Source organism: Manis javanica, chromosome 8, assembly GCF_040802235.1.
Source record: "Manis javanica isolate MJ-LG chromosome 8, MJ_LKY, whole genome shotgun sequence".
Lineage (NCBI taxonomy): Eukaryota > Metazoa > Chordata > Mammalia > Pholidota > Manidae > Manis > Manis javanica.
In genome coordinates this window covers 36774996-36798449 of record NC_133163.1, presented here as the reverse complement: position 1 = coordinate 36798449, position 23454 = coordinate 36774996, and positions in this window count along the sequence as shown.

The following is a 23454-nucleotide window of genomic DNA, read 5'->3' as shown; positions in this document are numbered from 1 at the left end:
TACATGTAGAAATTTAATTAACTCTTACGGCTAGGGGGCTTGCACAGAAGAAATGTAATTGGTGCCTGAAAGCAGTGGGTAGATTTTTGAGTGGGGCTGATTTAGAGGCTTAACTTCCGTGTCTCACAAGTTACAAACCCGAGTTCTAGAAAGAATTTTTATTAGAAGGTCTCTGAACTCTAATTCCAGGAAGTTATTTCAGGTAAGGTGCATGTCTGTAATTAAAGAATTTGAACTTCTTCCAAGAAGCAGGCTGGAAAATTGCCTTCTCTTACATCATTAGAAACATTTTCTTCATTTCCCAGGGACAGTTATTCTCCTCCTCCCACACACTTGCTAGGCTGTGGCCACAGAAAAATGAATAAAGCATCATCCCTGCCCCAAAGTTGCTCACAGTATGAATGGAAGACAGACAGGACCACCTCTTAAAGTACCGGCGGCAGACGTAGAGTACTAAAAGACATAACGTGCTCTGCAAAGGAGAAGAAACAAGTTGACTAGGAAAGGCAAGAAAGGTGTTAAGAGGTGACCCTGTTATGCTAGATCATAAAGAGCAAAATATGAACAGGTAGAGTAGCCCATCTTAGGAAAAGATAAAATGAATAAATACAGGGGATAGGAAGGTGCAAAGATGTATTTGGTAAACAATTAACAGCCGATAGGATACACAATAGGAAGGGTAAGTGATTGGAATGGGGTAAGAAAGAAAAGAAAGGACCAGATTGTTAAAGCCTTGAATCCCAAGCTAGGGATTTTATTCTTTAGGCAGTGGGGAGCCATGGAAGGTTTTTTCTTTAAATTGGTATATGATTGATATACAGTATTATAATGGTTTCAGATGTACAACATAGTTATTTGATAATTATATACATTAGTAAATATTCATCATGGTTAACTGTAATTTCCTACTGCTACCATACCAAGAAATTACAATATTATTGGTTATAGTCTCTATGCTGTACTTCCATTCCCATGACTGCTTTATAATTTGAAGTTTGTACCTCTTTATCCCCTTCACCTCTATGGACAGTTTTTAAGCAGACAGTGACATCATCAGAGCTGTGCTCAAGGGTAACTGAGAAGGAAATCAAAGATGAATTCCAAGAGGCCAGAGACCAAAGGCCAAATAAATAATCAGAAGATGACTGCAATAATCATGTGAGTGGGAATGAGAGCCTGAGCTAGGACCGTAGTTCTGGGAATTGAAAAGAGGGGGATAGATTTGAACAGGATTTTAGGAGTAGGAAATAATTAAAGCATTTCATTTGGATTCATAGGTCTGCAGGCAAATAATAATCCATCCCTGATTGAAACACATTTTCTCTGATACTGAGGAGACAAAATATGAGAAAATGTGCAAATATATTTAAAAAATTTAAAGCCAGACATACCAAACAGTTCTAGGAAGTGAAACAAAAGCAGTCACTATGTAGAGTAAGCAGAGAGGCAGCCTTGGGTTTCTGTATGAACAGTTTTGTGAAACATTTGAAAATAAGGAGCAACGTAGTTTGTAGAAAGGTGGGAACAACCTCAGTGAGGCAGTTTACACATGCTTTTCTGTCAAAATAATTTGTTTATAAGGGGATTATTCAGTTTCATCCAAAGAATTTCCAACTCTGGGGACTGAAGGGCCTAAAGATAGCAGAGAAAGAGGAAAATATATAAAACAAAGTAGAAAAGTGATCTTTATACCCCACAGCTAAATTATGGCTCCTTCAGCACTGGTGTATTTTGTCAGAATGAAATGGGCTCTCTAAAGGTAATGGAAACAAAGATGATGGGGAAATGGGAATTTGGCCTATGACTGCACTAAAGAGGATAAATAATGCAAGTTAACAAGACTTGAAGGGACTGACGCTGTACTGCTGTTACAATAAATCTGTTAATGATCAGGACAAGGCCTCAGCTGTAAACCAAAGCATCACAATGGAAAGAACGGTAGTTCTGATAGGTTCTGTTTACATTTACTCTGAACTTTTCATAATAGAATATCTTAAAACTTAATAACTATTTCAAGGGCAGAAATAGGTGAAAAGGATTAAGAAGCACACATTTCCAGATATAAAATAAGTCATGGGGATGTAATTGCAGCCTAGGGAATAGAGTCAACAATATTGTAATAACATTGAGTGGTGACAGATGGTAATTAGACTTATTGTTGGATCATTCATTATGTATGGAAATATCAAATCACTGTGGTAGTCACATGAACTAATTGGAAAATAATTCAAAAAAAACATTCTGTGGCAAGCATTTTTATATCAAAGCATGAACATTTTTTAAAAAGAAAAAATAATAATTGACCTGATTGTTTATAGTTCATGATGCGTGATCAAAACCAAAAGTTTCTGTGATGACTGCCCTTGCACTGTTCACCGTGTAAGAACTTATTCACTATGTAAGAACTTGTTCACCATGTGAGAACTTGTTCATTATGCTTCAGAAGATTGGAGACTGTTGAGAATTAGGCTTGGGTTTGATTAATGATTGTGCATTGAGTCCCCTATACAGAATTTTATTGTTGTTAACAACCATATGATCAATAAATATGAGAGATGCCCTCTCAAAAAAAAGAAATAAATATTGCTGCCATATAACTATATGGATGTGATTCAGTGTCTTTTCTGCAAAGCCAAATATCTTAGTCCATATTCCATAATTAACATGTTAAGTAAATTTTTTCATATCCTCTGCACTTCAGTTCAACTTTTTATGTAATATTAAAATCTTTTTGAGAGTCATTACTGTAAAGGAAAAATATTGCCATCATTCATAATGGAACCTTCATAAAAGTAGGAAGGAAATATAATATACAATCCTAGCCTTAGACATTTTACCTTGGACAGTAATTTAATTTAAATTTGTATTTTGTTGTCATGCGGGGTTGAGGTAAATCACTGATTCAACTACTTTTACAATGAGGTCAAAGAACTTTATCTTTGGAAATATACCTTCTAAATAGTTTATGTTCAAAACTATGTTATACTGTATTGTATACTGTATTTGAAAGTTGCTAAGAAAGTAGATCATAAAAGTTCTCATCACAAGAAAAAAAACGATGTGAGGTGATGGATATTAACTAAAATTGTGGTAATCACTTTGCAATGTATACATGTATCAAATCAGTATGTTGTATACCCTAAACTAATACAATGTTCTATGTCAATCACATCTCAATAAAAGAGGGAATGGGAGAAAAAACTATGTTAATAAGAAAATGATAATACTCATTTTAAACTGTATTCATTATTATCAATTTATTTTATTTTGCCTACCTGAAACCCAACTTTATTTCTTGTTCAACTACAAAATGTATATTGCTACCTATTTACCATAAATTATTACTATTACTAGAATATTTTGACATGTGGATACATAGCATATTATGGGCATCAATAAATGGTGATTATGAATTTGTTATATTTAAAAGATTAAGCCTATATTTATTAAATTATTTACATATACACATAATGATTTTATACTGAATCTTTGCTTATTGATTTATAGTTCTAGATGCCTGTCATAGCACAAATGTAAAGAAAACGTGATAAATACAGTATACATGAAATTTCAATATTACTAAGTTTTCAAAGCTTGATGTTTTCTATGCCGCAACCTTTTAATCACGTTCTTCTAAAGTAAGATTCTAAGAAAAAAACTTTAGAGAAAAAATAGATTAAGAGTATTCCAGACAGCAAAATAAATGGCCTCTCACCCACTAATGACCATGGAATTCTGTCCTTACCAGACAGACCATTTACACTTTTATTTTACCCCAACTCTAGTACTTTCTTTTGCCATTTTTTCTTCCTAAGATTTTTCCCCTATATTTGTTAATGTCACTTTTGAGCTCTACTTTTCTTATTCTTAAAACCTTATTCGTGGCTTTCTTTTTTTTCAGAAATAATTGGTAAATGGGTGTACATACAACTCAGAAGATTTTTTTTCTTAATTCAGGACTTGAAATCTCCAACCATATCTGCCTATTCACTATTCCAGCATCATCTTGGTAGGTGTTGATTTGTCTCCAATACATTTATGTTTGTAATATTCTAAATCATCCATTAACCAGAATGGTTAATTTAATTTCCTAAATAATGTAAACTTTCTATAAACTTTAGCACTTAGTGAAAATATTTACAAAATGTGTTTGGTGCATTTTCAAATTGTATTTTTAAAAGTATAGTAGAATGAACAACCTATCTTTTTTTGCATTTTTTATTATGGTCAAAAATATATAACATACAACATTCAAAAATCCATCAGCACCATCCACCACATCAACAAAAAGAAAGACAAAAACTACATGATCATCTCCATAGATGCTGAAAAAGCATTTGACAAAATTCAACATCCATTCATGATAAACTCTCTCAGCGAAATGGGTATAGAGGGCAAGTACCTCAACATAATAAAGGCCATATATGATAAACCCACAGCCAACATTATACTGAACAGCAAGAAGCTGAAAGCTTTTCCTCTGAGATCAGGAACAAGATAGGATGCCCACTCTCCCCACTGTTATTTAACATAGTACTGGAGGTCCTAGCCATGGCAATCAGACAAAACAAAGAAATACAAGGAATCCAGATTGGTAAAGAAGAAGTTAAACTGTCACTATTTGCAGATGATATGATACTGTACATAAAAAACCCTAAAGTCTCCACTCCAAAACTACTAGAACTGATATCGGAATACAGCAAAGTTGCAGGATACAAAATTAACACACAGAAATCTGTACCTTTCCTATACACTAACAATGAACCAATAGAAAGAGAAATCAGGAAAACAATTCCATTCACAATTGCATCAAAAAGAATAAAATACCTAGGAATAAACCTAACCAAAGAAGTGAAAGACCTATACCCTGAAAACTACAAGTCACTCTTAAGAGAAATTAAAGAGGACACTAACAAATGGAAACTCATCCCATGCTCTTGGCTAGGAAGAATTAATATAGTCAAAATGGCCATCCTGCAAAGCAATATACAGATTTGATGCAATCCCTATCATATTACCAACAACATTCTTCCACGAACTGGAACAAATAGTTCAAAAATTCATGTGGAACCACCAAAGACCCCGAATAGCCAAAGCAATCCTGAGAAAGAAGAATAAAGTGGCGGGGATCTCACTCCCCAACTTCAGGTTCTACTACAAAGCCATAGTAAACAAGACAATTTGGTCCTGGCACAAGAACAGAGCCACAGACCAGTGGAACAGATTAGAGACTCCAGACATTAACCCAAACATATATGGTCAATTAATATTTGATAAAGGAGCCATGGACATACAATGGGGAAATGACAGTCTATTCAACAGATGGTGCTGGCAAAACTGGACAGCTACATGTAGGAGAATGAAACTGGACCTTTGTCTAACCCCATATACAAAGGTAAACTCAAAATGGATCAAACACCTGAATGTAAGTCATGAAACCATTAAACTCTTGGAAAAAAAATAGGCAAAAACCTCTTAGACATAAACATGAGTGACCTCTTCTTGAACATATCTCCCCGGGCAAGGAAAACAACAGCAAAAATGAGCAAGTGGGACTACATTAAGCTGAAAAGCTTCTGTACAGCAAAAGACACCATCAGTAGAACAAAAAGGAACCCTACAGTATGGGAGAATATATTTGAAAATGACAAATCCGATAAAGGCTTGACGTCCAGAATATATAAAGAGCTCACACGCCTCAACAAACAAAAAACAAATAATCCAATTAAAAAATGGGCAGAGGAACTGAACAGACAGTTCTCTAAAAAAGAAATACAGATGGCCAACAGACACATGAAAAGATGCTCCACATAGCTAATTATCAGAGAAATGCAAATTAAAACCACAATGAGGTATCACCTCACACCAGTAAGGATGGCTACCATCCAAAAGACAAACAACAACAAATGTTGGCGAGGCTGTGGAGAAAGGGGAACCCTCCTACACTGCTGGTGGGAATGTAAATTAGTCCAACCATTGTGGAAAGCAGTATGGAGGTTCATCAAAATGCTCAAAACAGACCTACCATTTGACCCAGGAATTCCACTCCTAGGAATTTACCCTAAGAATGCAGCAATCAAGTTTGAGAAAGACAGATGCACCCTTATGTTTATCACAGCACTATTTACAATAGCCAAAAATTGGAAGCAACCTAAATGTCCATTGGTAGATGAATGGATCAAGAAGATGTGGTACATATACACAATGGAATACTACTCAGCCATAAGAAGAGGGAAAATCCTACCATTTGCAGCAACATGGATGGAGCTGGAGAGTATTATGCTCAGTGAAATAAGCCAAGCGGAGAAAGAGAAATACCAAATGATTTCACTCATCTGAGGAGTATAAGAACAAAGGAAAAACTGAAGGAACAAAACAGCAGCGGAATTACAGAATCCATAATGGACTAACAGGTACCAAAGGGAAAGGGACTGGGGAGGATGGGTGGGCAGGGAGGGATAAGGGGGGGGAAGAAGAAAGGGGGTATTAAGATTAGCATGCATGGGGGGGAGGGAGAAAGGGGAGGGAGGGCTGTACAACACAGAGAGGACAAGTAGTGATCCTACAATATTTTGCTATGCTGATAGACAGTGACTGTAATGTGGTTTTTAGGGGGGAATTGGTATAGGGGAGAGCATAGTAAACATAGTATTCTTCATATAAGTGTAGATTAAAGATTAAAAAAAAGGAAAAAAAGAAAGAAAGAAAGAAAAAGGGGATTACTCCTTGATAGGATAAAACTATTGGTAAATCAAAGATCAACGCATGCTTTAAATATCCTTAATTTTGATCACTTAAAGGGTGTCAGATGATTGGCTATGGAGGTACTCTTTTCTGATAATATACCTTTCTCTTAATAAAAATAAATAAATAAAAAATTTAAAAAAGCAGTTCCTGTGTGCTGACGTCCAATGAGTTCTACACAGTGGTATAGAGGGCATGTCAAAGTGTGGGCAAAGGGTCTGTTTGTTTTTATGCAGAAGATCAAGGCCTAGCTTGGCTACTCAGAAAATGAACTAAGATATGATATGAGGAGGAGCTTCTGCCATCAGCACTCTCTGGAGGACTCATGCCGGGGGACGATCATCAAAAAGCCTCCACAGGGATCCGGGCGATGCTGCGGTTGTGGCTGCGTCCATCCCACCGTCTCCTGGACTTGCCACTGGAATGAGGAGGGAGATGTCTAGGCTGGCATGTGCATACAGTGAGACAACGAATTTCACCGGATCTGTACTCTTGGAACTCAACCAGGAGTTGGGAGGGGTGCAAGTTGTAGCGCTCCAAAATCTTATGACTATAGACTATCTACAGTTAAAAGAACATATGGGATGTGAACAGATCCCAGAAATGGGTTGCTTTAATCTGTCTGATTTCTCTCAGACTGTTCAAGTACAATTGGACAATATCCATCATATCATAGACAGATTCTCACAAATGCCTAAGGTGCCTAAATGGTTTTCTTGGCTTCACTGGAGATGTCTGGTAATTATAGATTTGCTTAGTTTATGTCACCGTATTCCTATTATGTTAACATGTGTGCTCAAGTTAGTTAGTTAGTTTAAAACCTATACATGCTTAAGATACTCTACAAGAAGATATGGCAAAGAAATAATCAGTCCTCCCATGTTTTCTTCCATATGCTACCTCTATAACTTTTCTTCTTCCTTCCTAATTACAACCCTTAAATAGAATTCGTGCCTCATATCAAATTTACCGAGCATCGTAATTCCTCCAGGTGGTAAAGATACCTCGAGACAAGTGCTGGGCCTAGAAGCCATAGGGCATAAATCTGGAAAGAAGTAAAAAGCCAACCTTTTCAAACAATATTGCTTCTCTCTCACTGCTCACTTACCAACTTTACATCTCCCTGTATGGCCCCGGAAGATGACTGGTTAGCCAGAGACGGGTAAGATTCCTCAAGGGAGGAACAACCTAAGACAGGCACAGTCACAGGGGGGCCATCAGGTGAGAAATTGGGGATCAACAGAGCTGAGGCTTAGAACCTCACCCCCCCTGTTTTGAGAGAAATCTGCATCCGTGGATGTTTTAAGGCCTTGGTCCAGCTTGGATTAACACATAGTCTACAGGCACACACCTGATCATCTACAATTGCTCTCTTACAACACTAAACTATGTTTTCTACCTTTATCTTGCATCTACCTACCACTTCAGCATTTTATTAAAAATAAAAATAATAATAATAATAATAAAGGGAGAAATGTGGGATCCACATATAAATCAAGTATAAAAATCAAACGAATATTCATATCTGACCTGATTGTTTATAATTCATAATGTGTGATCAAAACTTAAAGTTTCTGTGATGACTGCCCTTGTACTGTTCACCATGTAAGAACTTATTTACTATGTAAGAATTCGTTCACCATGTAAGAACTTGTTTGTTATGCTTCAGAAGATTGGAGACTGATGAGAATTAGGCTTGAGATGGATTAATGATTGTGCATGGAGCATTGACCCCCCCTATACAGAATTTTATTGTTGTTAACAACCATTCGATCAATAAATATGAGAGATGCCCTCTCAAAAAAAAAAAAAAAAAAGAATAAAATACCTAGGAATAAACCTAACCAAAGAAATGAAAGACCTATACCCTGAAAACTACAAGTCACTCTTAAGAGAAATTAAAGGGGACACTAACAAATGGAAACTGATCCCATGCTCATGGCTAGGAAGAATTAATATTGTCAAAATGGCCATCCTGCCCAAAGCAATATACAGATTTGATGCAATCCCTCTCAAATTACCAGCAACATTCTTCAACAAACTGGAACAAATAGTTCAAAAATTCATATGGAAACACCAAAGATCCCGAATAGCCAAAGCAATCCTAAAGTAGGGGGGATCTCACTCCCCAACTTCAAGCTCTACTACAAAGCCATAGTAATCAAGACAATTTGGTACTGGCACAAGAACAGAGCCACAGACCAGTGGAACAGATTAGAGACTCCAGACATTAACCCAAACATATATGGTCAATTAATATTTGATAAAGGAGCCATGGACATACAATGGGGAAATGACAGTCTATTCAACAGATGGTGCTGGCAAAACTGGACAGCTACATGTAGGAGAATGAAACTGGACCATTGTCTAACCCGATACACAAAAGTAAATTCAAAATGGATCAAAGACCTGAATGTAAGTCATGAAACCATAAAACTCTTAGAAAAAAACATAGGCAAAAACCTCCTAGACATAAACATGAGTGACCTCTTCTTGAACATATCTCTCTGGGCAAGGAAAACAACAGCAAAAATGAACAAGTGGGACTATATTAAGCTGAAAAGCTTCTGTACAGCAAAAGACACCATCAATAGAACAAAAAGGAACCCTACAGTATGGGAGAATATATTTGAAAATGACAGGTCCGATAAAGGCTTGACGTCCAGAATATATAAAGAGCTCACACGCCTCAACAAACAAAAAACAAATAATCCAATTAAAAAATGGGCAGAGGAACTGAACAGACAGTTCTCCAAAATAGAAATACAGATGGCCAACAGACACATGAAAAGATGCTCCACATAGCTAATTATCAGAGAAATGCAAATTAAAACCACAATGAGGTATCACCTCACACCAGTAAGGATAGCTGCCATCCAAAAGACAAACAACAACAAATGTTGGCGAGGCTGTGGAGAAAGGGGAACCCTCCTACACTGCTGGTGGGAATGTAAATTAGTCCAACCATTGTGGAAAGCAGTATGGAGGTTCCTCAAAATGCTCAAAATAGACTTACCATTTGACCCAGGAATTCCACTCCTAGGAATTTATCCTAAGAATGTAGCACTCAAGTTTGAAAAAGACAGATGCACCCCTATGTTTATCGCAGCACTATTTACAATAGCTAAGAATTGGAAGCAACCGAAGTGTCCATCAGTAGATGAATGGATCAAGAAGATGTGGTACATATACACAATGGAATATTATTCAGCCATAAGAAGAAAACAAATCCTACCATTTGCAACATGGATGGAGCTAGAGGGTATTATGCTTAGTGAAATAAGCCAAGTGGAGAAAGAGAAATACCAAATGATTTCACTCATCTGTGGAGTATAAGAACAAAGGAAAAACTGAAGGAACAAAACAGCAGCAGAATCACAGAACCCAAAAATGGACTAACAGTTACCAAAGGGAAAGGGACTGGGGTGGATGGGTGGGTAGGGAGGGATAAGGGGGGGAAAGAAGAAAGGGGGTATTAAGATTAGCATGTATAATGGGAGGGTGGGAGAAAGAGGAGGGCTGTACAACACAGAGAAGACAAGTAGTGATTATACAACATTTTGCTCTGCTGATGGACAGTGACTGTAAGGGGGTTTGTGGGGGGGACCTGGTATAGGGGAGAGCCTAGTAAATATAATGTTCTAATGTTCTTCATGTAATTGTAGATTAATGATAACAAAAAAAAAAAAAGAAAAGGGGGATTACTCCCTGATAGGATAAAACTAACTGCAAATCACTGATTAATGCATGCTTTAAATATCCTTAATTTTGATCATTTAAAGGGTGTCATATGATCAGCTATGGAAGTACATTTTTCTGATAATATTCCTTTCTCTTAAAAAAGAAAAAGAAGCAATTCCTGTGTAGTGATCTCCAATAAGTTCTTCACAATGGTATAAAGGGCATATCAAAGTGTGGGCAAAGGGTTTGTTTGTGTTTATACAGAGGATCAAAGCCTAATTTGGCTACCCAGAAAATGAATTAAGATACGATATGAAGAAGAACTTCCAACATCAACATTCTGTGGAAGAGTCTTTCCAGAGGATGATCATCAAAAAACTTCAACAAAGATCCTGGTGCAGTTGCAGTTGTAGCTGCATTCATCCCACCGGTTCCTCGACTTGCCATTGGAATGAAGAAGGAGATATCTAAGCTGGCCTGTGCATACAGTAAAACAACAAATTTGACTGGATCTATACTGTTGGAACTCAACCAAGAATTAGGAGAAGTGCAAGTTGCAGCACTCCAAAATCTTGCAAGTATAGACTATCTACTGTTAAAAGAACATATGGGATGTGAAGAGTTCCCAGGAATGTGTTGTTTTAATTTGTCTGATTTTTCTCAAAATATTCAAATTCAGTTAGACAATATCCATCATATCATTGATAAGTTTTCACAAATGCCTAGGGTGCCTAACTGGTTTTCTTGGTTTCACTGGATATGGCTGGTAATTGTAGATTTGCTTTGGTTATGTAGCTGTATTCTTATTATGTTAATGTGTGCACGCAATTTAATTAGTAATTTAAAACCTATACACACTTATGTTACACTACAAGAAGATATGTCAAAGAAATAATCAATCTTCCCATGTTTTCTTCCATCTGCTACTTCTATAGCTTCTCTTCTTCCTTCATAATTAGAATCCCTAAGTAGAATTCGTGCCTCATACTGAAATTACCGAGTATTAGAATTCTTCCAAGTGGTAAAGATACCTCAAGACAAATGCTGGGCATAGAAGCCACAGGACATAAATCTGCAAAAAAGTAAAAAGCTAACCTTTTCAAACAATATTGCTTCTCTCTCACTTGCCAACTTAACATCTCCCTGTATGGTCCCGGAAGATGACTGGTTAGCCAGAGACGGGTAAGATTCCTCAAGGGAGGAACAACCTAAGACAGGCACAGTAGTGGGGGGGCCATCAGGTGAGAAATTGGGGATCAACAGAGCTGAGGCTTAGAACCTCACCCCCCACCCCTGTTTTGAGAGAAATCTTCTGTATCCATGGATGTTTTGTTGCCCTTGTCTAGCTTGGATTAATACTTAGTCTATAGGCACAGACCTGATCATCTACATTTGCCCTCTTACAGCACTAAACTATGTTTTCTACCTTTATCTTGCATCTACCTACCACTTCAGCATTTTATTTAAAAAAATAATAATAATAAGGGAGAAATGTGGGATTCACATATAAATCAAGTATAAAAATCAAACAAGTAATCATATCTGACTTGATTGTTTATAGTTCATGATGCGTGATCAAAACCAGAAGTTTCTGTGATGACCGCCCTTGCACTGTTCACCATGTAAGAATTTGTTCACCATGTAAGAACTTGTTCACCATGTAAGAACTTGTTCATTATGCTTCAGAAGATTGGAGACTGTTGAGAATTAGGCTTGGGGTTGATTAATGATTGTGCATTGAGTCCACTATACAGAATTTTATTCTTGCTAACAACCATATGATCAATAAATATGAGAGATGCCCTCTCAAAAAAAAAAGTGCAAAAAAAAAATATATATATATATAACATAAAATTTACCATCTTAACCTTTATAAAAACCTTTTTTTGTGTGGGGATATTTGAGGACTTTGATGACCTTTAAAATCAGGACTGGAAATGGACTCATAGAATTGTAGAGCTGAAAGGGTTTAAAAGCTATCTTATTAATGTCCTCATTTTATGAGAGTCATTCGGTTTACTAATTTAGAAAATTAAGCATCAACCATGCTAGATTTCTGGAGAGGCAATGATATTAAGACACATCTTGTGTTTTCAATATGCTCATTTTCAGAGAGTCATGATGAGTGCCATCAAGTACTATCATCCTTCTTCCAGGCTCCCAGATTAGATAACTAGAGGTGTTTTCTTTCGAGTTTTCCTTGTCTGAATTCTCTAATCCATTCCTTGTTCCCACTGCTAACAACCCTAAGCCTTGTTCCACTGACAAGGAAGAGGTATATTAAGAAGTGGTTGAGGATTTGTTCATGTTATGAAGTGGGATTTCAGATTCACAGTTGAATCTATACAAAAAAGCTATGATGGCTGCTTCAAGAAATTATGTATTTACCTTTTAGGTCCATCATAATCAGTTCCTACCTTAGCAATCCAGTATGATTTCCAAAAGGAACAAGGATGCAGCCTCCACCCCAGTCAGGTGTGTCTTTCATTCATAGACTACCTAGATCACTAATTCAAAGCCTCCTTCTGTACCTGGACCACTGGCTTTCCTTCTGCCTAACCATATTATGCCCCATACGTAAGGTCCATGTCTTTTATAAAGTACCTCAGAAAGAAACTGAACACCTGAGATGACCTTGCTAGCAGGCTGTGGAATGGATTCCTCCGGGTGATCACAGGTTGGGCACCTACCTTCTTTGGGTCCAAGAGATTAGGTTCCCTGAGATTTTTGTATTTGAGGCCAGTGAGAGATTGGGATGATCTTCCTCCAATGGCTAAAGCTTTAGCTTCTAAATTAGAAATATAGTAGACATATTTCTTCCTTTAGAGACAGCTAGTTAGCAGTGAAAGAAAGTGAAATTGCCATACAGACAGCAACAGACACAAAAGATTTCGAAGACTTAACAAGGTTAGAGCCCCCTTGTTCCCATGGTTCCTAAGGGCTTCCTCTGCAGCCCTGTCTTTCTTGACATTTGACTGTTCAATCCTTCCTTGATTTCATGAGCCAGTAAATTCCCCCTTCTATTTGCTCCAAGTGGGTGTCTGTTATTTTCAAATAGAATGCAGTCACACAAGTGGTTCGAGGCAGAATTAGAACCAGAAGCCAGATCATCTGATTCCTGTCTACAGCATTGCCAACAAACAGTGCTACTGTCCCTTAGAGGCAAGGACCTAATTCTTTTTTATTTTCTTTCACTAAGATAGTGCTGGGAGCAAAGGAGACACTGAATAAAGCCTTGAAGGGCTTTATCACTGATAATCTCAGAGGCATAAATCCACATTGTGAAATGGGAAGACTAATAGTCCTATCTACCTTATAGGATTATGGGATGGCTCAGATGACATTATATAGGTAAGAAAATTTTAAACTACAAAGTTAACAACCACAAACATACAACTGTAGAAGTTACAGAAAATTGGACTGAGTGTGCTGAGGACAAAATATACCTTGGAAATTTTACTTAAAGAATTGAATCTGATATCTGATTATCATTTTAGATCACGATTCAAGTACCAGTAATTATCTCAAAGTCAACATATTCAGATAGAATGCATTGTCTTCATACCTCTGTCTCTATCTGCCTCAAATCTCTTCTCCACACTGTTTTCACAACTGCTTTCTGAAAGGCAAACCTGGTCACAGTTCTAAATCCTTCAGTGTCTCCCTATTGCTTTCAAGATAAATACAAATTTTACTCTGTTTTTTATGAAGGAACATTTAGGTCTCTCAGGATACATGAGGAAAACAGGTTCCTGAGGTCTAGTTTACTCAGAACCTTGGTTTCACAGAAGTTGTTTGGCGACCTACCTGTCCTGTGCTTCCCCTGCCCCCTACCCCCCATGTATACATGCTAAGGGAACTTTAACAAGCAGGGTCAGCACAGCCAGGTGTCATCATCCTACCCTTGCCTCTTTCTCTTACCCCTGCCCTGATACCCTCACTCCCTATTCAGTTATTCTGAAATGAAGTTCTCTGAATAATTCATGTTTCTGTGCATTGGTTCATGTTATTTCTCTCTGTCTTGAATTTAATTCTTTGCATTTCTCACCTGGCTGAGTCTTTCAAGACTGTCTCCTACAGTAGACTGTGAGTTAGTTGCTGTCAGGAATAGTTCCCTTGATATTTATATCTCTAGCACTGTAAATGTTTACTAAATAACTGAATGAATACAAATAAGTGAGCTTTGGAAATCCATTCCTATAGAACTCCCCTAGAAAGATATTGAAGCCTAAGAGATTGTTGAAATGTATAAGGTTGATTGGCTCATTTCCAGCATAGCTGTGGGGTATAAGATGTCATATATATGACCTTGTTTAGTCCTTATACATATCTTTGAAGAAACATGATGATCCTTAGAGATGCCATAGGTTCTGGTCAAACCAGTGTGTCACTAGCTATTCGGTAATAAGTTATTTGGAATATTTTTACTTAAGTCATCACTAAGAGGCAACAAGAAAGTGAAGCTAATCCCTTTTGGACAGCCAATTTTTATAAGAAAGGTAACATTAATGGGATCTTATTATGCAACATGTACTGTTTGATGTGCTTTTCAGATAGTAACTAACTTACCTGTAATGACAACTATGTCGGGAAGGTCTTCTTTCTGTCTTCATCCTACCTATGAGAAATTGAGGCACAGAAACATAGAATATTCTAAGGTCATAGAACTAGTAGGTAGGAGAGCCTGATTTTAGGCTTCTGATAGCCAAGTCCACACTCTGAACACAATATGCTGTATTGTCTCCCAAGAACTCTTAAAACTGCTGGATCAATCTTTGCTATTCTCTTATTACCATCATTATTTAGCAATGCCATCTTCTGCCTTATAATAAACAACATTCAATTGACTTTTAAGTCTTGAACTCTTACATTATATTTAGTTGGTCACTAAGATATAGTAAATATACATTACACAAAATGTTACATGGAGCCACAAAGGAATGGAATAGTTTTCCATTCATTTTCATTAAAACAATCAATATTGAGTGCTTTCCAAATGCAAGGCATTAACCTAAAGGCTAGAGAAGATACAAAGAGGAATAAGGTACTGTTCTGTCCTCAAGAAGCTTACAGTCAAGAAGGAGAAATAAAAAAGTGTATAAAAGACAGCTATGTTAAATGCTTTAATGGACATACACAGTGTCAAGAAAATGGTAGTGGAAGAGATTTATTCCCAAACAGGGAAGGAATAGCATTTGTGCCGGATAGAAATTCAGACGGGGAGTTTTGGAGAGAAAACATTGAAGACACAGATAAAGAAAATGGACAAATACAATGGGAGAAAGGAAGGCAGGTTTTAGAAATAGCTGGAAGGGCTCAAGGGAGGAAAAAGAAATGAGGTTAGACTTTGTTGTGGAAGACTTTAAAGTTATGCTAGGGAACAGAGAAGACAAGTAATGACTCTATAGCATCTTACTACACTGATGGACAGGGACCACAATAGAGGGCGTGAAGACTTGATAATATGGGTGAATGTCGAATCCACAGTGTTGTTTATGTGAAACCATCATAAGATTGTATATCAATGATACTTTAATAAAAACAAAAGAAAAAAAGTTATGCCAAGGTATTTGGATTTGTTCTTAGGCAAGAGCAAAAAAAGGCAAAAAGAGTGCAAAAGAATGCTGAGTCTGTAGTAGTCTTTAGGAAGATGAATCTGCTAGCAATGTGAAAAATTAGATACAACTGGAGGCTGAGGAAAAACCAGTTAGCAGTGGGCAAGGTGAGGTTAATTACGGTCTGAACAAGAGCGGTAGCAAAGAAAGATGGCAAAGGTAAGATATTCAGAAAGTATCTCCATTTAGTATGACATAATGTAAAATCAGTTCAAGAAATGTCATACTGAAAGATGGACTATGTCATAAAGCACCTCTGAAAGGGTTATGCAGCTGACAGAGCTGGGGTGGCAGAGAAGGACTGCTGCGGCAGGACCTGTGAGCATCCGAAGAGCTGGGCAAAACTGTTGTTTCTTTTGTTGAGAGGAGTGAACAAAAATAGAAAGAACTGGGTGTGAGGACATGAGACGGAGGGTGGGGTGTGATGGGGCAGTAAATGAAAGAATCCTGAGGTCAGACTCTTCTCAGGGAGCTGCTCTTCAGGAGGGCTGTGTGGGGTGCAGGCTCTGGGTGCGCCAAAGCTCAGGGTCCTGGGGGAGGGAAGGAAGCTTAACCAGAGTGTGGGCAGTATCATTTGTTCCTACTCGTCAGTGAGGACAAAACAGTTCAGCTAGTCATTTATGAGGCAAAGACTGGGAACTTTGAGGGTTTGTGTCCGGCATTGTAAGCAAGGCAGACATCCTGTCTAAGTCTATGGGGAAGGGAGGTTCCTTGTAGTAAGCTATTTTCAGCAAAGGGTGAGGGGATTTCTTAACCTTCTGGTAAAGTTCAGCATTGTCAAACAAAGGAAGGAGACATTACTTCATACTCTGATTCCTACTGAGGAGTTAAAGTGTTAGTATTCTCTGGATGTCAGGCCCAAACCTATTTCAGTTTCATTTCAAGTCGTCCACTGTGACATACCCACATCCAGTATCAGAACAGACTCCAGTATAGGTTTCACCTATTCTCTGAAAGTAGTGCGTAAAGCAAAGAAGCAATAACCATTCATTTATATGGAAAAAATGTTGAGCATTCCCAGATCCAAAAACTAACCCCTCCTTAGGCTTTTCTGATGCCTTAAGACAAATGAATGTACTTGCTATGAATGTACAAAACAAATGGAGATTAAAGCACAAATGTGCACACAGTTCAAAGCTATGGTGACTTGATGCAGAGATGCTGAGTGTGGTTCATGGGGAAGGAGCCTGGAGCCACTCCCACTGCTTAGGGTGCCCACTGCCTCTATAACAGCTCACTTACTGCAAAACACTAAATGCTACCTTCACTTTTCACCTTTTCTTATAAAAGTGAAAATTCTCTTCAGTTAACAAAAACGGATATGTCTTTCATAAAAGCAAAGTGGCATGATGCAAACTTTTGAAATGAAGGGAATATCTGTATTTTAAAATATATTTGGAGTATAGCCATTCCATTGTTTTCAAACTAGTTCTTATTATAATTTAATGCCCTGTACTTCTTACTGAGAATAGAAATAGTTGCCGAGACTACGATGGCTGCTGAAAGGTAAACTGCAAATGGAAGATCTTAGGTTTTGAACCTGTAGTTTGAACGCAGTGGTTTTCATTGTTGACGGATAGCAAGAAGAGTTGGCATAAAGCAACCTTAGATTTTCTCCATGTGCAACTAGAAAAAGCTGGTGTTTTTTTTTACCGTCAAGTCAAGAGAGAGACATCACAACCACTAACAAAAACTCTCTTCTTGGCAAAGCCTGAGTCAAGCTCCTTGAGCTCTTTCCTCAAGCAGGTCCCAGCCTTGGACTCACTCCTTGGTTACTTCATCCAGTTTAGCAAGACTCTTCCTGAGTCAGTTTAATGAAACACCCCCTCCCTTGGTATCTGTTCCCCCTCCATATCAGATCACATTCTTCAGCCTGCACCCTTGATGCCTTATCACTCTGGCTTGCCTTCAACAGGAATCCTTGTTGAGTCAGTCTAACAAGGATTCTCCCTTTCCCGTGCTGTTTTCTCTCAGTAATTTCCATCCACTGACCTCTACCCTTCTCCTTGGCTATGAATCCCGCACTTGATCTTGCCATGTTCAGAGTTGAGCCCACTTTCCTTCCCCTGCCTCAAAACCCCTGTTGCAGTAGCCCCTCTAAGAAGTGTAATAAACTACGAGGTTCTTACTGAAATGCAGCACCTAAAATGTACAAAAGATGAGTATCCAGAACACATACAAGACTGTGAACTAATGAGAGTAAGACAAAGTAATACATAAAATAGATACAAGGCAGGAACAGGAATGTCAACCAGAGGAAACCAAGTGGCTCATAACCATATAAAATTTGCTCAACCTCTTTTTATCATCAGGAAAATGAAAATGTAGCCATTCACAGCCAGACTAGCAAAAATTTTAAATCGGTTAGTACCACGTATTGGCAAGGATATATAGAACAATCAGAACTTTTATACATTGCTTGTAGAAGTCTAAATTGGTGCAACTACTTTGGAAAATAATTTGGCATTTTCTAAAAAAAAAAAGAACAGAAGCATACCCAACAACCCACCATGTCCACTCCTAGGTATGCCTTAAGGCATCTCTTGCACATGTCCCCCAGGAGCACATACAGGAATGTCCATAAAAGCATTGTTATTTTGTGATAGCAAAAAATGGGAAACCCAAATGTTCTTCAACAGTAGAATAGATAAATAAATTGTTGTATCTTCCCACAATGTAATACTCAATAGCAGTGAAAAGGAATGAACTTTTATTCTACATACCAATATAGATGATTCTCAAAAAAAAAATGTTGAGCAAAAAATTCAAGTAAGAAATTAAAACACAGTGTGATTTCATTTATATAAAGACTAAAGAAATGCAAACCCAAATAATAAATAGTGGTACCCCAAAGGCAATGGGGGAAAGTCACACAGTAGGCTTCTAAGGTACTAGTGATTTTCTATTTATCCATCTCAGGGTTGGTATATAGATGTTACTACATTAGTATATAGTATTCTCTAAATTGTAGCCTTTTGTATGCATGATACATTTCAAAGTAAAATAAATATTTAAAAAATTTTAAAATTAGAGCCATCATGATGGAGTTGTGGTTCATCACACTTAAGAAGAGGTTCTGGTACATCTGCCAGAGTTTATTGGCTCCTGATACACAGGCACCTGAGATACAGTAAGATCTGGGTATTACTGCATCGTGTACCTATGTTCAAGGTTCTCTTTTATTTGCAAGTGGTGAAAACCCAACTCAAACTAATTTAAGCACAAAAGGGCTCTGTAACTGGGAAATACAAGATTGCTTTCAGCTTCAACTACTGCAAGATTCAGTCTCAGATGAGGTCATTGAACTGCCACCACACAGCCACTCCCAGCATTTTCTTCTCACAGTTTTTGGCTTTATTCTTTCATAGGCCAAAATAAACTTATGTTTTTCTTGCAGCTCAGAATCCCAGCGACAGGAAAGCACCTTTTCTTTAACTTTGTTGGCAAATGTCCCAAAAAGGTCTATGATTGCCTCCGCATGGTCCCTCCTCATGGCCAGTCGCTGCTGCCACAGGTGTGCACTACCTGGTTCTGTTTGCACCGTCTGTTTACTCCAAAGGGGACGGTGGTGGTGGTATGTTTAAGTGTGTGCTCAGTGAGGGGTTTTAGAATCAGCCCCATTTCCACAAGAAATGGAATCCCCACAAGGAAACAGGGAGGAAATGTCTACTGAGTAGTGAAAGACTGTAACTACCACAATTCACTACCACAATAAAGCAGCCTTTCATGTCCAGCATCTTCCATTTGTTGCTCACAAAAGTAGTTTCAGATCCTCAGTATGAACTCATGTTTCAAATTCTGAAACTTTGGAGTTATCTCCAAGAAATTATTATCCTTCTTTTGACATTAAACATTTCTGTACATTGGTCTAGCAAGTATGCAACAATATTATTGTTCAAGGATCAGCTCTATTAATAGAATTTCTCAGGAGAGTCATGTATTGCAGCAATACATAATACGAAGTTTTCTGATTCATTCAAGACAATTCACAAACTTTCCTGATCAATGACTTCACAACTTCAGCATCCATACTTTTTGTCTTGGCTTTATTGCCCACTCACAGATTGATCGTTTTTTCTGCAGCAGGTATTGTTGCCGAGGATACCAAATAATGCTACGGATTTCTGACTAGATTTTGGAACTCATTTAGAGGCAGTGTTGTCCATTAACTTCCCATTTTTCTTCCTGGTTTCCATTTTGATTTGTAAACTATTAAACTCTTATTCTCTTTCTCCATGTCACTCAGAGCCATTTCATTTTGCTTACAGCACTGATTTCCAATACATGTTGTGTTGAAGGCAGCATGTGTGGGACTTAGGACATGACATTTAGAGACAAGTAGAAGCAGGTTCAATTTCTAGCTCTGTTACTTGCTGGCTGTGTGATCTTGGAATAGGTAACCATGCTCACTTTACAGGAATTTTGTGAAGAGTAAATGAGGTTACTTAATGTAAAATGCTTAACACCATGTCTGGTGTTGAGGAAACCTTTAGTAAGTTATAGTGATCATTGTTGATCCTCTTCCCTTTACAACGTGCTGATGTTGCTGCTTCTTTCTTTTCTTTATTTTTTATTTTTGTCTTTCAAGTATTCACTGTAGCTTTTAAGTTTTCTATTCCCTCACATCCCTTATTCTAAAGAGATTCCTATCTTTTAGTCACTGAAAGAAAATTTGTTTTGACAAAGAAAGAACCTAAAATAACTCAATACCTCACTTGAGGAAAAACTGGTTTAGAGAGTAAAATGAATTTGTCAAGTCAGTTTTGTTTAGCAGTGGTATTTAAAATTGGTAGTTATAAAATACATGATACATAAAGAAACAACTTGTCTATAAAATACATAGGCCACCATAATTGTGAAGTTTTAGAAACTTACAGCCCAGAGGAACCCTAGGTTGGATTCCCTTATCATTGTTTCAGTGTCTCATGACATTTTTATGAAAAGAAAGGGATACTATGAAAATAAGAAAACATACAAATTAAAAATATTTTATTGCCACACTAAAAATGAATAATGTTTTTAACTGGAGTTGTGCACATGTGTGCTACCTGTGTGATAAACTTTTTATAGTGAATTGATTAGATAAGCACTTTCAATTTAAATTGAGAAATACTGCCCCAGTTCTGTATCACACCATGTTAATATTTACATGCCAGCACATGTAAACAGATATGTATCTCAGGTATTACTGCAATATGCTTATCATCTGAGTCTATTATTAAAATAGTTTTGGAAAGCATTCCTGATGCCATTAACAAAAGAACCTTGGCAAGTGTAGATTCCTTTTACTCTTACCCGTTTTGCTAAATAATCTCATTCTAGTCAGAGTTAATCATAACTTTAAAGATTCTATTAATATTTCACATTTATTGAACATTATAAATTCTTCTTCTGAATATTATTGGAATGTCCAAACATGTTGGAAATTGTAAAGAATAAAAATTTTAGTCATGTCTCTATAATCAATGAATTTTTCTTCTAGTTGACTAAAAAGAAACACCTTTTTAGTCATGTTTATTTAAAGAACCTAATGTTTATTGAGTAAGACTCTGTCACCAGGCATATCAAAAATAATTGGATTGTGATATTAACTGAATCTCATACCTATTCAAAGATTTACCCATTAAATGCTCATAAACTTGCTAGCCTCATCTCAGTTTAGCTGGAAAGCTAAAAGATTAATTCATTTCAGCTGTCTCTTGTCGAGTATTTGTTTTTCAGTAATTTAGGCCCAATGACCAAAGAAAATAATACATGGCTTAAAGAAGGATTAGAGTGGTGGAAATAGGTGTTTCATGTTTCAAAGGGTGTTTTCAGTCTCCTTTATTCTTTATAGCTTAAGCAGCTTATTTTGTTTGACATGTTCTTTCAGTGACTGCTCTTGGTAGCACCTCTTTCTTTGGGGATATCTACCTTTATTTTCTTTCACTGACTTTGTTGGCTTAATTTCTTTCATAATTCCAGTCTTTCCTCACCCTTTACTCCCATCTGCTTTTGATGTGTTCTTCTTTCTGTTTGTTCACACAGGAAGGCTACCTTTCTTTTAAAATAGGAATTCTAGCCAACAGCTTAAGGGTGCTGGTAGAAGAAGTATAATTGCAATGACTCCATTGTTGCACTCATTGTGCCTTCGGACCTCCTGGACAGAGGCTCCTTTGGTAAACGCCTCTGGTTTAATATATCCTAAAGAATGTCTCTTCAGCACACCTGCACACATGCATGTGTGTGTCTCTATATGTCTCTATATACATATACCATATACAAATACATATATCATAGAAGCAGAAGTACAGATGTGAGAGATCACAAAAAAAGTGCACACATCTAATTAATGCTAGCCTACCATAGAATATCATATCATTAAAATTTATATTTATGAATCATATATTTAAATATATTTTATATTTATGAATTTATGTATTTACAACAAGTGTAAAATTCAGGGAACTTATTCATTCATATAGTTTCATTTATGTAAAAAACAGGTTAGAGGAAAATTTATAAAATGACAGCAGTGGTTGTACCATGGTTTTTTCCTCTTTATTTTCATATCATTCTTAAATTCTTTTACTCTTACCCGTTTTGCTAAATAATCACATTCTAGTCAGAGTTAATCATAACTTTAAAGATTCTATTAATATTTCACATTTATTGAACATTATAAATTCTTCTTCTGAATATTATTGGAATGTCCAAACATGTTGGAAATTATAAAGAATAAAAATTTTATATAAAAGTATAATCTTTACATTTTGCAAAAAAATTAAATAAGACATTATTTTAGCATATTCATAGGACTGTATTGTGTTAGCATATAATGACTGTTTTAAAAGTTAGCAGTGCAAACACAGTAATTTAATATTTTATATATAGCTGTGCCTACCAGTTTGTTACTTTTGACAAAGTTATTCCCATAGCATTCTCAAAATATGAACAAAATGTACTAAATCAAAGTGTTACAACTTTCAAAGAGTGGTTTCCAAACTTTATGTGCTATTATTTGTTTATAAGTTATATGTACAAATATGTAGTATACATTATGCAGTACATTTTAAGGATAAAATAATAATATAAATAGTCATTTATTTAATAGTTTCTTCCCATATCTCAGTCGATTCTTTTGTGTATCACTGAAGGACACAAACGAGACTTTGGAAACCATTGCCTTAGAAAATTGAAAGTCAAATAACTTAGGGTCTTACCTTTATTTACATGTGGTTTTCCTTCCATTATTTAAAAAAAAAAAAGATTTAAGAGTAAATAGTAGAAAGAAAATGAGAACTAAATTTTTGCTTGCCTTTGGTGCTGGATTTTGCATTCATTTTTGGAGGATTGTTTATTATTCAGGTTCAAAATTTGGCACTTACTGCTTAAAATTGTGTTCCACAGAATTTCATAGAAAAGGTTGGAAGCC